The sequence below is a fragment of the Narcine bancroftii genome, chromosome 1, assembly GCF_036971445.1.
Source record: "Narcine bancroftii isolate sNarBan1 chromosome 1, sNarBan1.hap1, whole genome shotgun sequence".
NCBI lineage: Eukaryota > Metazoa > Chordata > Chondrichthyes > Torpediniformes > Narcinidae > Narcine > Narcine bancroftii.
Window position 1 is genome coordinate 282,250,957 of NC_091469.1, and position 15,489 is coordinate 282,266,445.

At 44.0% G+C, this 15,489-nt stretch overlaps 1 pseudogene; it reads right to left on the reverse strand.

The window, feature by feature from the left end:
- Positions 1–1,641: 1,641 nt before the first annotated feature.
- The window catches only part of LOC138745066 (zinc finger protein 585A-like), a 53,476-nt pseudogene continuing 39,628 nt past the window's right edge, over positions 1,642–15,489 (reverse strand).

Below are 15,489 nucleotides of genomic sequence, written 5' to 3' on the forward strand. Positions count from 1 at the left end.
ATCCCGGTGACCTTGTATATAAAGCAGTCGAGCTACAGTCTAGCCTTTCGAGTTCATCTTGCAGAGAGACAAGACCTCTTAGTGTACATATTAGTTTATTAAAGCTGTCTTATACTCGCACTGCTGGTGTGGTTATTGTCAGTACAGAAAGCAGTCGTCTTCATCATTTAATTTCTCTATTTTTCACAAGGCAGTTTTTTTAATAATTCTTTCTTCTGTGTGATTCATTTTTACTCCTATACAAGTTAGAACCAGGAAACACTGCAGAAGTGGAACACCATTTCTTCATTGTTACTTTTTAAAGTTCTACAACTTGTGAAATTGCTCCATGGTTGAAGCTCTCTGGAAGGCAGGTTTCAAATTACTGCAGATAACTTTCAGTTCAAGCTCTTTAACCACCTTCTTCCTCTCTCATGCACAGTCTTTCTACAAGCTTTCAAGTTTTTTTTCCAAAATGAGCAACAATTTTATATCAAAACTAAGTTTGAAACCTTTATTGTAACTAGTGAGACACAGGTCTGGAGACTGTGAGGTATACCCACAAGGAATCTTTTGGTTCCTCCTCATCACTCTGCAAGAATAAGGTCGTCCTGTCTGACATCGGGTCCCCGGGGTTTTATTTTTCTACCTTCTGCTTGCTAACCATTTGGTGCCTGAGGGAATGTGTTACCATTCTAATTGCAATTATATCTTTAATCTAAAATACTAAATCAGTTTCACATTCTGTGGATGGTGCTGGTCTGTTCCTTATTTAAATTTAATTTTTATTACACATCTTACGTGGAGAAAAGTTTAATTTCAGCCTTAAATAAATATTCTGCACAGACAGGGCGGGAGCTGCCAATCACGATCAACTTTACTTTGATTACAAGCAATATTCCAGACATGGAATTGAGATCCCCAACGATTCCTCCCCTTTGGCTCCCATTATCTCTCCAGCTCTTATACTTTTCTCCACATTAGTTGCTTTGCCTCTCCTGTATTACTACCATTATAAATTCTCGTCCTGCTCCATGTAATTGGAACATGAATGGGACCATTCCCTTTTCTGATATATCTTTTTAACTCTACCATAAGTTTACCTGGCCAGTCCTTCTCTGGCCTCCTGCTAATGCCTACCTTTTTCTGAGTTGTGCAACTCACTGTCCAATTTAAATTTTTACCATTCTTCAGATATAAATAATACATTGGCTGGCCCGGGGTCACTCATTTCCAGCATTTTACCCATAGGAGTGTTTACTCCTGGTTTATCACACACTTGTCCCATGTTGTCCTTTTGTTCTTCTGTGCCACTTCCTTACCTGACCTTTGTGTGGGGATTTCCCCTCTTAACAACCAGTCCAAGGCAGGGCATCATAACTAGGACAACATGTTATGTTGGACAGTACTTTTATCTTTTCACCAAGCAAATCCTCAAACTCTTATCATCTGGAGTTTGTCAGAGTTATGCTATAGGGAGAAATTGATCTAACACTTTAAGAGTGAAACAGGAAAAGTGTTCTGTGGGATCATTCTTTAATCTTTAGATGCTAGTCACTGACACCATCAGTAAGCATTCCTCAATCTTGGACTCCTGGCTGGTTTGCCAAATGTATTGAAACATCCACTTCCCAATGCAAAGAACACAGCACACTGAACTGGTCCAGTTAACTATTTATTAGACACCAAGTTAACCTAAGAGAACCCTTACTGCTTTCAGCCTTGAAAGCAGTCTCCAGACAAATGGATGCATCAACTTTTATACACTCAAGAAAACAAATTGAACTAAAAGATTACATCATTATTCTACATACAAGATAAATCACACCCCTTATTACTACTAACACAACCCGCAGTTTTCCTGATCAATTCTCCGAATCTCCTGTTCTTTTCTGTGTGCACATTCTTTCTGGAGGACTTCCACAGGTTTTAATGTCCCCCCTTCTGCCAGTGGGATCCCCAATTTTACGGCATTAGTCTACCAACTTGCAAGTTGGTCTTTCTTGTGGCAGTAGGCACCATTTCCCTATTACATTCCTAGATTTCTCATTTAATATTCACTTCCAAATCAACTGTTGTTATCCCAATTTTACCTAATCTCTGATTCAAATACCCTGAAACTTTACATATAATTTTATCATCTTCTGGATATTTCTCACAGATTGTCTGTATTGGAAAACCCACTTCACTCATTGTATCTATATCATTACCTATAAGGTCCCTGACCTTATCTGAGTTCCCAGAGCTCCTTTTCAATCACGGTCCCGGACTGCTGAGTTCCCTGAACTCTTAATTCAAGTCTGACCTTTCGGTGTCCACCATTAAATTTCATCCAGTCTCTCAGTCTCTGGCCACAGAATCACACAGAGATGGTTCATTCAGAGCAGGGAAAACTGAGGATAAAAGATGTACCTGCTCCGCTGGCCAAATCCCTGATGTGTACAAACTCACTCCATTTCGTTCCGTCTCCCAAGGATCTGCAGAGCCTTTGGAATCCACTTCTGACACAAAATGTGGATTCTGGTTCATTCAGTGGATCACATGAAATGACATGTCCAAACTTTCGTCCTGGTCAGACTATTTTATTCTGCAGAATTGTGAGTTATCTACACAGAGTCTCACAAAGATATTCTCTCTATGAAAGCTGGCAGAGAAACTGACCTTGTATTTCACTGCTTCTTGCCTTTGATCAGTTTATACATGGGCGGAGTTACATTTGGATCAATCAAAAGTTCACACAATACATTCTTACCCAATGCAATTGCTACTAAGTAGAATTTCCATTGCTACAGCCTCTGATCAGACCTGCTCATTGATTGGTTCAGAGAAAATTCCTATAGTTAGTCGTCATGCTAATTGGGCCTTTTGAATTGCGATGCCCACCTTACTAGAATGCTGCAAAACATAGCTACACTATCACTGGCTGCAACCCTTTCCTTCCTCAGGGGCAGGTGAAGGGTCTCTCCCTGGTGTGGACTCGCTGGCGTATCACAAGGCTGGTCCTGTTGGTGAAGCCCTTCTCACACTCAGGGCATGTTAATGGCTTTTCCCCAGTTAAGACACACTGGTGACTCCACAGGTTGTAGTCTTGGTAAAGGCCTTGCCACACTCGAAGTAGGTGAATGGCTTTTACCTGGTGTGGACACACCAGTGGGTCAACAGGTTGGAGGATTGGGTGAAGCCCTTGCCTCATTCAGACCAAACAAATGGCCTCTCCCTGGTGTGGACCTGTCGGTGTCTCAGCAGGTGGGAGGCACGGGTAAAACCTTTGCCACACTCGTGGCAGGAGAAGGGTCTCTCACCAATGTGGCCCCGCTGGTGGGTCAGCAAGTTGGAGGTGTGGGTGAAGCCTTTGCCGCATACAGGGCAGGTGAAGGGTCTCTCCCCGGTGTGGACCCGCTGGTGTATCTCAAGGCTGGACCTGTTGGTGAAGGCCTTGCCACACTCAGGGCAGACAAATGGCTTTTCCCCAGTGTGGACCCGCTGATGCCTCAACAGGTAGGAAGCCTGGGTGAAGCCCTTACCGCACTCGGAGCAGGTGAAAGGCTTCTCCCCAGTGTGGACCCGCTGGTGTGTCAGCAGGTTGGAGGTCTGGTTGAAGCTCTTGCCGCACTCAGGACAGGTGAAGGGTCTCTCCCCGGAGTGGACCCGCTGGTGTATTTCAAGGTTGTACCTGTTTGTGAAGCCCTTGCTGCACTCAGAGCAGGTGAAAGGCCTCTCCCCAGTGTGGACCCATTGGTGCCTCCACAGGTCGGAGGACTGGATGAAGCCCTTGCCGCACTTGGGGCAGGTGAAGGGTCTTTCCCCAGAGTGGACTCGCAGGTGTATCTCAAGGTTGGACCTGTTGGTGAAGCCCTTGCCACAGGTGGAGCAGGTGAAGGGCCTCTCGCTGGTGTGGACCTGCTGGTGCCTCCGCAGGTCGGAGGTCTGGGTGAAGCCTTTGCCGCACTCAGGGCAGGTGAAGGGTCTCTCCCCGGTGTGGACCCACTGGTGTATCTCAAGGTTGGAACTGTTGGTGAAGCCCTTGCCGCAGGTGGAGCAGGTGAAGGGCCTCTCCCCGGTGTGGACCCACTGGTGTCTCGTTAACTCACTCGACCGTTTAAAGTTCTTCCCGCAATCAGAGCACTGAAACCGGTTCATTGCTTTGAGGCAGAGAGGATGTGACCAGGAGGATACATCAATGCAGACCTGCCCCGGGGCCACAGCGCAGGTTAAATTAACACCGAGGCTGAGACTGGGACTGGGGCCGGGGCCCGGGGAGGTGTCCTCCCGCCGGGCGTTGCAGGCCCCGGAACCACGGGAGCCCCCGTTCTGGGTCCCGGTTCTGCGTTCTGAGCCTGGAGTCCCGACACCCGGCGCTGCTCTCTGATCCTGGAGTCAGGGTATCTAGTGCTGCGCTCTGCTCCCGGAGCCCCAGCTCCCGGTGCTGCTCTCTGATCCTAGAGTCAGGGCACCCAGCGCAGTGCTCTGCTCCCGGAGTGCCAGCTCCCGGTGCTGCTCTCTGATACTGAAGTCCCGGCACCCGATACTGAATCACCTTCGGTCTCTAACATACCGACCCGAGGCGAAAGCACCAGAGGGAAGCTTTCCCCGCGCATGCGTGCCACGGAGTCAGGCGCCGCCCCCGCGCATGCGTGCCACGGAGCCAGGCGCCGCCCCCGCACATGCGTGCCACAGGGCCAGGAGGAGGGAGTGCCACAGGGAAGGGCCCGGTTGGACGCACAGTTCTGCAGGAATCCGCGGAGAAATTTGCGGCCCGTCCTGTCCGTCTGTACCCGGGGCCATGGCCTCTCCCAACCCAAGGGAATGAGCGTCTTTCCCCTGCCCAAGGGGACGGGGTCATCTCCCATCCTGGCAGGGTAGGGGCCTCGCCTTGCCTGGCGGAACGAGGATGGAGTCTGGGTGACCCAGTCAATTTGTGGACATTGGAAATCCCCTACAACACCAATTGTGTTTCCTGCAGCTGTCTGCTATTTCTACACATTTGCTCTTCCACTTCTCATTGACTATTGGGTGGTTATAACCCCATGAGTGTGGTCCTACCTTTACCATTCCTTAGCTCCACCCATATAGCCCTCTGGTCTGTCCTGCCTAATCACAGCAGTGATATTTTTCCTGACAAGCAATGCCACTCCTTCCCCTTTCATCTCTTCTCTCCCCCCACCCCACCGCTGACCATTCTATTAAATGTAAAGCAACAGAAGCCTGGAACATGGAGCTGCCAGTCCTGCAACCAAGAATTACTTTTATAAAATTGAAATTTAGACTGCAGTATAGTAACTGGCCATTTCAGCCCAGGAGTCTATCCCACCCAATTTACACCAAATCAACCTACACCTCTGGGATGTTTTGAATCGAATGGCTACAACATCATAATTCCATGTACCAATTCACGTTCTAAATGCTTCTGTTTTTCCAACAATAATCCTTGCACCTGAGAACACCACGTACAACCTATTGAGTTCTAACAGTACATGTAATTTTTACGTCACTTTTTCCTTCCTCCAGTCCACTATCTGCTCTGGCACTCTGCTTCCCCTCCCCTGCAAATCTACTTGCAACACCAGCAAAACTTCCGGCAAGAAGAAAGATAATCATTTAAATCAAGAAAGAAGTTGCTAAAAGGCTTCTCAGGACATCCACAAACTCTTCAGTGTTGTGGATGTAGAAGTCCTTTAGAAACAAGTCTTTCTTGATTTAAGTGACCAACTGAGAACACCACCTCTACCTTCACAGATTGTCCCTGTTCTCTTTCCAGCCTAAGTTGATCTTCTTAATGATATAACTGAGGAATCTCAGCAGCAAGCCCCCAAACAGGGAAATGTGATCTTTGGACAATCATTATTGCTTGTGTTCATTGAGGATTTTGTCACAACGTCTGTAACAGAGTTCTGTGTTGTGTATTGGCCTATGTGTTGTGTGGTTTTGTGTTGAAAAGTGACAGTTTGCCTTAGAGAGCTGTGAGAGATGAGTAAACTTGACATGAAAATATGAAGGATGGGGAAACTAGTACAGACACATGGAGTGATGGATTAAACCAGTATGAACAGGCTAAGCATGGAAATTAGGATGCAGGAAGCAGAGTCAGCCTATGTAAGATAAGAACCTTCTAGTCCTTTCAACAGGATCAGTGAGCCCACCGTATGAATAAGATAAGGAGAGGCAAGGAATAATAGAATGTGGGAAGTAGAGATAGTCTGGGTGAGATAAGGGTCTCCTAGCCCTAGACAGAAGTACCAAGTTCTACATATATAATTAGTAAGCCTTACACAGATTTATCAAGTTATGCATATTATATTAGTAAACCCTAGACAGGATTAGCGAACTCTGCATATGAAGAGACTGTAGCTTTGAGAGTCGGAAAGGTGTAAATGGGGACAAGGGCAAGGTTGTGAATAAGGACAATGAGGATAATGACATAATGAGACACCGACAGGATACCCTTGGTCCTCCAAGTTCACAGAAACTGCACGCAGGCAGGAAGGATTGCCTAATGCCAAACCCATCCAGGAGGCAGAAGAATGTAAGGGGGAGGGTATTCCTATACTGAAATTCACTGTATAAAAGTTGGGTGAGCCCCAGTGTATGTGTGTATTCCCAGGGTAAGGGGAAGCACCTAACTTTCCATTGTTGTAAAATAAATGTTCTTTGTTCTCAATTTTTGTCTCGAGCAATTTCTGTTAAGGTACTTCTATTTCTAACAAATGGGGGCTCGTCCGGGATCCCACTCCCTCCACTGACAGAGTGCCCGACGACGAGAGTAGGTGCACCCCAGCTGATTCAGCTGGACTCACGGACGACGGGTGGCTGGTCAGTGGAAGAAGCAAGAGATATCCGAGAAGAGGCATTGAGAACAAACGACGGGAGAACATTAAGGAAGCGCGATAAGAGTAGCTACTGGATCTGGTAAGAGAAATTTTTATACCTGTCAGTATGGGAGGTATGGGCAGTAAGAAAGAGAATCTGAGTGAAAGATTGGATGATCAGATAACCAAACAGAGTCCGTTAGGAGTAATGTTATCTGACTGGGGTTCGGGGAGAACCTGGGGAAAAGACAAACTTATCATGATTAAGTACTGTTGTCTGGAATGGATTAAAAGCCCTATTAAAGGGAGCTCGGTATATTGGCCGAGGCTTGGATCCGAGGATGACTGGATTTGTCAGGAACTGAACATCTGGCTGTATAAGAATCAAAGGGATAACATTGAAAGCAGGGAACAGGCAGCCTGCTGGCTCAGAGGATCGGTTGATGAACTGGTCCTGAAAGAAAAGAGAAGTGACGACAAGAGAGATGAGGAACCTCTTGTACCTGGAACACAAGGATGGGATGTGTTACATTCCCTTCCTCAAGAGAATAGGGATGGTATGATGACCCGTTCGCAAAGTATTAGATTGCCTCCATGGTCGACGAGAGACAGAGGCAATGGTAGTTTTGAGCAGATTGAGCACCTCCAGGAAGAAAGGGCAGGACAATGTGAGTCAGTTTCTGAAGAGCAGGATTTCAGAAATAATAAGCTAGAAGTTAGCTGGATGAGACCCTTACGGGAGGTTCCCATGGGAGGGGGTCTCGGTTTTGTAAATGTGCCCTTGACCAGTACGGAGGTGCGTAGTTTTAAGAGGGAAATGATTTCCCTGATAGAGGATCCCCAGGGATGCGCTGAACAATTGGACCAATTGTTGGGACCGAATATATATACATGGGATGAATTAACGGCTATATTTAGGACTCTGTTTACCCTGGATGAGCGTGGAATGATTCGCCAGGCAGGGATTAGAGTCTAGGATCGGGATCACCAAGGGGGACCAGATGCGGTACCTGGAGAAGCTAAATTCCCCTTGGCTAGACCTAATTGGGATAAAAATACCAATGATGGTCGGGTATTAATGGAAGAGTATAGGGTTATTCTGATTAAAGGAATCAGGGAATCTGTTCCGAAGGGACAGAACTTTAAAAAGGCATTCGAAGTTCCTCAGGGACCCGAGGAGACCCCCTCGGCATTTTTGAATAGATTGCGTACGGCTATACTGCGATATGGGGGTCTGGATATAGAATCCCCAGCAGGGGAACAATTAGTATTAATGAGTTTCGTTACAAATTCAGCCCCAGACATAAGGAGGAAATTACAGAAAACTGAAAATTGGCATGAGCAGGGAATAACCCAGCTTCTACAAATTGCGCAAAAAGCCTTTGTACAGAGATCTGAGGATAAGCAGAAGGGAAAGGCTAAGATTTTAATGCAGGCATTTAAGGAAGCTGTGGAGGGGCAGCAAGGAAAAGGTAGGGACTGTGTGCCAGCTCCTGGACGTTGGGAGAAGTGCCGGGAGTGGGAGAGTAGAGACCAGAGATAATTTCATAAATCACGACTTCTCACTTCAGTCATTGACCAATATTGATTAAAATTCATGCTAAAATTTAAATGTCATAGATGATCGTTTATCAATACTGTAGAATGAGTGAATTTAACTACCAATTAATTCCAATTTATGAAATAAATTGTATTCAAATGTGATTTTGCACAGGGAGTACCTAAGAGTTGAGTGATATTATAACATTTGCAGGGAGAAATGTTTGCGCAAATAGGGTGAGTTCTATACGTCTTAATTTTAAGTGTATGTGAGATAAAGAAAGGATCTGATGTGTAAAGTGGTTGGATCAGCCAGTTGAAGGGGGAGTGTGCATGTCCCTTTAAGCACATTGTGGCACTAATGAATTGTATGCTGTTCACTTGAAACTGAGGCTCCAGGCTCCTCTCTTGCAGTTAGAGGTATGGAGCCCTCTCAATAGATTTAGTACACATTCAGCAGTCAAGGTTTGTGAGCTTAAAGATCGCCCACCTCTGGAGAATAAAGAAACCTCTGGGGAATCCAATAAGTTAATGATTGATTTCTCTGGTGCATTTTCCTCTGGAGTGAAACTCATGCCTCAGCACAATTTCTCTGTATTGCCGCTGTAATTTAGTTCTGGAATATGATTTAATTAGTGGCATAGTTCTGAACAATTGGGTGCATAGGCATAACAATAACATTAATAGCTCACAGATCTTGTACCAGATGCTATTCAGTACATCTTGATTTAAGAACTGGAGAAATTGGCATGTCAGAATGAGATTGGCAGGGCACCAATATTTCTTGATTCAATAATGACCCCACAAGCTCCAGGATTCATGTAGTAGAACTCTAAGTGGAATATAATAGAAACTAGACTGTACTTAAATGATTGTGTGTGCAATACTCATAAGTACATATTTTGAATGTTTTCGGTGCCGGTTTTTACAGATTATTTTAAATAAGGCCAGCTCCTGTGGGCTGTGGCGCAAGGCATTTAATGTTTAAACTACAATAGTGTGAGAGATGGGAAAACTGATCTAAAATTATGAACATGAAGGAAACTAAAATTCATACATCAGTTAATGGCTGTAACCAGTACAAGCAGGATGAGCTTGGGAATTAGGATGCAGGAAAGCAGAGTCAGCACGATTAACATAAGAATCTTCTAGTCTTTGTGACAAGAGCCACTATAAGACTAAGATAAGGAGTGGTAAGGAACAATAGAATTTAGGAAGTTGAGGTAGCCTGGATCAGATAAGGGTCTCCTAGCCCTGGACAGAAGTACCAAGTCCTACATATCTAATTAGTTAACCTTTCACAGATTTATACATATTAAATTAGCCAACTCTAGACAGGATGAGCCAACTCTGCATACCAAGAGACTGTAGCCCCGAGAATCAGGAAGGTGTGAATAAGGACAATAACATGAAGGGACACCGACAGGATACCCCCTGGTCCTCCAAGTATACTGAAACTGCACGTAGGCAGGAAAGATTGCCTATGCCAAACCCATCCAGGGGGCAGAAGAATGTAAGGGGGAGGGTATTCTGATACTGAAATTGACTGTGTAAAAGTTAGGTGAGCCCCAGTGTATGTGTGTATTCCCAAGGTAAGGGGAAGCACCCAACTTTGCATTGTTGTTATAATAAATGTTCTTTGTTCTCAATTTTTGTCTCGAGTAATTTCTTTAAAGGTAAATTCTGTTTCTAACATTAGCGACGTTAAATAATCGTTAAATTCGTTGCCATCTGCAGTGACAAAGACATAGCTTATTCCCACTCGGCTATTTTTAAAATAAATTCATTTCAGAATACAGTTAATATCACTCGCCGAATCGTTATGGCTAATGGTGTAATTTTCAAATATGAAGCGATCTTGATGGATAGGGATGATCTGACTCTGCCTACAAGTAGAGAACATAATCCAGCAGCCTTTTTAGTCTCTCCAAGCTCTGCCAAAACCATCAATGAGTTAGAGCATATATGTTTGGAGGTGATAGACCTGCAGACTAAGATTAGAGAGGATTTAAGTGATGAGCCTTTACAGGAGAGAGAACGATGGTTTATTGATGGCTCTTCCCGCTGTATTGATGGCACTCGCTATAGCGGATATAGTATAGTGGATGGGAAAGAGGGGGTAGTTATTGAAGCCGGTCGCCTTCCCGGTCACTGGTCAGCCCAGCCTTGCGAATTATATGCCCTCTGTCGAGCTCTCCAAGGACTGGAAAATAAGGTGGGCACAATCTACACAGATTCAAAATACGCTTTTGGGGTAGTGCACACCTTTGGGAAAATCTGGAAGGAGCGGGGAATGATAATGGGAAAAGGACAGAAATTGATGCATGAGAACCTAATTGTCCAATCCTTGGAGGCTCTGATGTTACCTGAAGAAATAGCTGTGGTTCATGTACGGGACCATCAAACTGGTGACAGCCCTGAAGCACAGGGCAACAGACAGGCAGATGCAGCTGCTAAACAGGCTGCACTCACTGCGAAAGTTGACATGCAGCTGTTACTCCCCATTCCACAGGAGCTTAAAAAGACTCCCATCTTTTCACGAGAAGAGGAGGTTTATATGAGGGATCGGGGATGCGTCAAACTAGTGATGGGTTGTGGTGGTCAGCCGAAGGACGCCAAGTGCTGAACAAAGCATTGGCACAGCAAATTTTTGATCAGCTCCACCAACAGACACACTGGGGAGCCCAGGTACTTGTCGACATTTTTGTACGCTCCTTTCATTGTTCAGGCGTATACACTGTAGCCAAGCAGAGTACTCAGGGGTGTCCAATTTGTCAGAAAATTAATGAGAAAGTCATGCGCCAGGTAATGCCTAGCGGTCGCGATATCGCTGTACGCCCTTTCCAATGGATACAAGTGGATTTCAAAGAGTTACCTAAGATAGGTGTTCACAAGTACCTGTTGGTGATGGTAGATCATTTCACGCGATGGGTTGAGGCTTTCCCGACCCCGAATGATCGTGCTAGCACCATTATCAGAGTACTGCTGGATTCTGTGATTCCACGGTATGGGATGATCCAGACCATTGACTCGGATCGGGGTGCATACTTTACTTCTCGGGTACTCCAGGGGGTTTGTAAAAGACTGGGCATAGACTGGCAGCTCAGAAGGGTTTACTAGCTCAAACTCACCCCCTGGAGTATCCTATTCATTCTATTAAACCTGGTGATTGGGTATTTGTTAAAGCTTGACAAGATAAACAACTAAAACCTGTCTGGGATGGCCCCTACTGTGTACTTTTGATTACAGACACCGCTGTACGAACGAAAGAAAAGGGTTGGAGCCACATCCAACGAATCAAACGAGCTGCTGAACCACAGACTACAGATCTTGAAAATCCACCCTCCACCTGGCGTGCAGTCCTTCATCCTGACTTGAAAGTTACACTACGCCGGGAAAAAGTCTTGTAATGTTGTTTTTATTATTTATTGTACTGTTTAATTGTTGCCTCCCAAATTCTGGAACATCACTGAAGTATTCAAAATGTATTACATCCTCCTGGAATAGGGGCAGCATAGATGGCCAGTATTTTACTTTAGAATGTAGACGGGGCATAGATATAGGGTACGATTATAGTAAGGTAGGGGTTAATATAGATTTCAAATGTGGACCAGGGGAACAGAATACCTCTCAATATGATGATTTTAATAGTATTTTGGACTCTGCAGATATTAACAAGATCAGTTTTAAACGTTTAGCACAAAGCAGCTGTGGGCACAAAGGCAGACAGGATAATTGTCAGGATTGTACATGTGGCAGAGAGAGTTGATACATATGCTAATGTTCGCAGGCAGGCTACAACTCACAGATTATGTTACAAGAAACACCCCTCCCCAACCTGTGCTATTGTAGAGCATCCTTTGGGTTACACAGCCATTTCAATTCTTAAATACCACTACTTTAAGGGGAGTCCCAATGGTAAATGAAATAAACAGCTCCAGAATACTAAAGCTGCTGGGCATTTAAATCATTTGTTCAGACTCCAGACGGCTTTGGAGATCGTCACCGAACGGATGGCGATGGCGCTTAATGTAGGGGCTGAAGAAAGACGGCAGCTACTAGCAACGATTCAACAAAACCACCTGGCTCTCTATTGCTTGTTGGCTGCTGGAGGCAGCGTCTGTGCGAGACTCAGTATTGACAATGCTTACAACAGTCAGGCGGTTAAAGACACTGCTTCAGGACTTCGACAAGAATCTGCCCATGCCCATGTTCAGACTTGGCAACCTTGGACTGATGTGGGATGGACTAGACTTTTTACTGAGAACTGGAGCCTGATAATCACAGCCCTTATAGCAGCAGGACTCACTATTCTGGTCAGTGTGGTGCTCCTCTACCTAAAGGCTGGTATTCATTTCATGATTTTGAGGACCCCTATTTCTATAACCCAAGGGGTGTGTGTTTCCCAAATGGATGCTTATGACACTGCAATTCGTTTATTGACCTGCTGGGAGAAAGACCAACTTTGCCAATAGCACAGTTAATTTGACAGATCAGTGACACTGATCTAAAAGAGAAGTGAGGATTGTGAGAGATGAGTAAACTTGACATGAAAATATGAAAGATGGGGAAACTAGTACAGACACATGGAGTGATGGATTAAACCAGTATGAACAGGCTAAGCATGGAAATTAGGATGCAGGAAGCAAAGTCAGCCTATGTAAGTTAAGAACCTTCTAGTCCTTTCGACAGGATCAGTGAGCCCACCGTATGAATCAGATAAGGGGAGGCAAGGAATAATAGAATGTAGGAAGTAGAGATAGTCTGGGTGAGATAAGGGTCTCCTAGCCCTAGACAGAAGTACCAAGTTCTACATATATAATTTGTAAGCCATACACAGATTTATCAAGTTATGCATATTAAATTAGTAAACCCTAGACAGGATTAGCAAACTCTGCATATGAAGAGACTGTATCTGAGAGTTGGAAAGATGTGAATGGGGACAAGGGCAAGGTTGTGAATAAGGACAATGATGATAATGACATGATGAGACACCGACAGGATACCCCTGGTCCTCCAAGTTCACAGAAACTGCACGCAGGCAGGAAGGATTGCCTAATGCCAAACCCATCCAGGAGGCAGAAGAATGTAAGGGGGAGGGTATTCCTATACTGAAATTCACTGTATAAAAGTTGGGTGAGCCCCAGTGTATGTGTGTATTCCCAGGGTAAGGGGAAGCACCCAACTTTGCATTGTTGTAAAATAAATGTTCTTTATTCTCAATTTTTGTCTCGAGCAATTTCTGTTAAGGTACTTCTATTTCTAACAGAGCCAAGGTGAAGGTGGACTGCTAAGAGAGTGGGAGATGGACTGAGCATCTGTAGAAAATAATCTAAGATTTCTAGACTTGGATGATAAACCACAATTGGGGGTGCTGTGGAGTGGAAGGAGGCCCAAAACATGAGTCATTGTCTTGAAGACAGTTTAGAATGTTGGGATTTCAAAAAGGGATGAACATTCCGAAGGCCGTCAGAAGGATCTGGACCAAGCTGTTGTTCCTCTCTCTGCAAGCAACACAAGAAGACAACTTCGAATTTTGTGCTCTCTCTCTCAAAGATCTTTTGGCTTCAGTTTACCAAACAAACTGAATTTTGTTAAAGATCTTTGCTTCAGTTGAGATCAAAGTTTTTGTGAGTCTTGTGTGTTTGTTTTGTGTCTAAGTTTTTCTGTGGGCTGGTTGGAAATATAACTTCGACTTTAATCACATATGTTATATTTATGCTGGAGAATTTATTAGTTTTACACTGTTATAGAAAGTTGCATAGTAAACAGTGGACATTGTTATAAAAGGGGGGATTTTGAATTAAAGTTTGAAGGTAAATTTTTGTTAATAAAATAATTGTTCATCTTTACCCCTGTGTGATATGCCTTCCTTGTGGTTGCTGGTTTGATCTTGTAACATAATCTGGGGGTATTGTCAGGGATCAAACCAATTTGGAATCTTATGGGGTGATTGACTTGTGCTTAGTTTTCAGTTTGACTCAACCTCCAGCTTGCAATTAAAAATAAACAGTGAGTGTATAAATCACCAGCAGAAAATCCAGCAACTATGAATATTGACCAGTTCATAGCTATCCCTTCAGTGGTTAATTTAAAAATGGCTAAAAAGTCAGAACTGATGGAAATAGTTGGCAAGTTAAAAATTCTTGCAGTAAGAACTGGGATGAAAAAAACAAAATTGCCTGAAAAATTGTTAAGCACTATATAGGAAAGTGATATTTGAAAAAGCTGCATTAGAACAGTTTCCAAAGGAGAAAACTTCAGAGGAAGTAAAGTTGGCTTTGAGAAAACTAGAGTGAGAGGAAAAAGAGAGACAGAAAGGAAAGCTGAACAGGAAGCAGTACGGCAGGCAGAAATGGAAGAGAGAAAGAAAGAATTCAAGCATGAGCTAGAACTAGCTAAATTAAGGCTGACAACACAAGAAGAGGAAGAAGTCCAAAACCCACATGCTGGTCAGGAGGAGAGATTTCTGATCAGTGGAGAAGTGAGGTTAGTTCCTCCATTTGAGAAAGCTGAAATAGAGCAATATTTCCAGCATTTTGAGGTAGTAGCTGTAAATTTAAAATGGCCACCAGACCAATGGTCACTCCTGCTACAAAGTGTTCTTAAAGGGAAAGCCCAACAAGTGTATTCGCGTCTCACAGTACAACAAGCAGCTGATTATGAATTTGTAAAGCAGGCTATACCATTGTCTAATGAACTTGTTCCAGAGGCTTATAGACAAAAATTTAAGAGTTTTTAAAAAAGCAGCAACCCAATCTTACCTGGATTTTGCTTATAGGAAGGATGTGTGTTTTGATCAGTGGTGTGCTGCAATGGAAGTAGAAAATAACTTTGATTTATTGAGGGAAATCATTCTGATTGAGGAGATTAAAAATTGTGTTCCTGACGATATTCAAGTGTAGAGAAAAATATAAAAACTTGGCAAGAATTGGTTAAATTTGCAGAGGAATATGCTTTAACCCACAAGCCTAAATGGACACCAGGGAAAACCTTCCAAAGAAATACTGCTGATAATCCAAGAAGAGTAGAAAGAAAATCTAGAAGTGAGGTTAAAGGAAGAGAAATGGGTGAAGGAAAAAGTTTTGAGTGTTATTTGCCACTTTTGTAAGAAGCCAGCGCACATAATACAAATTGTCCTGTACTGAAAAGGAAGATAGAGAAA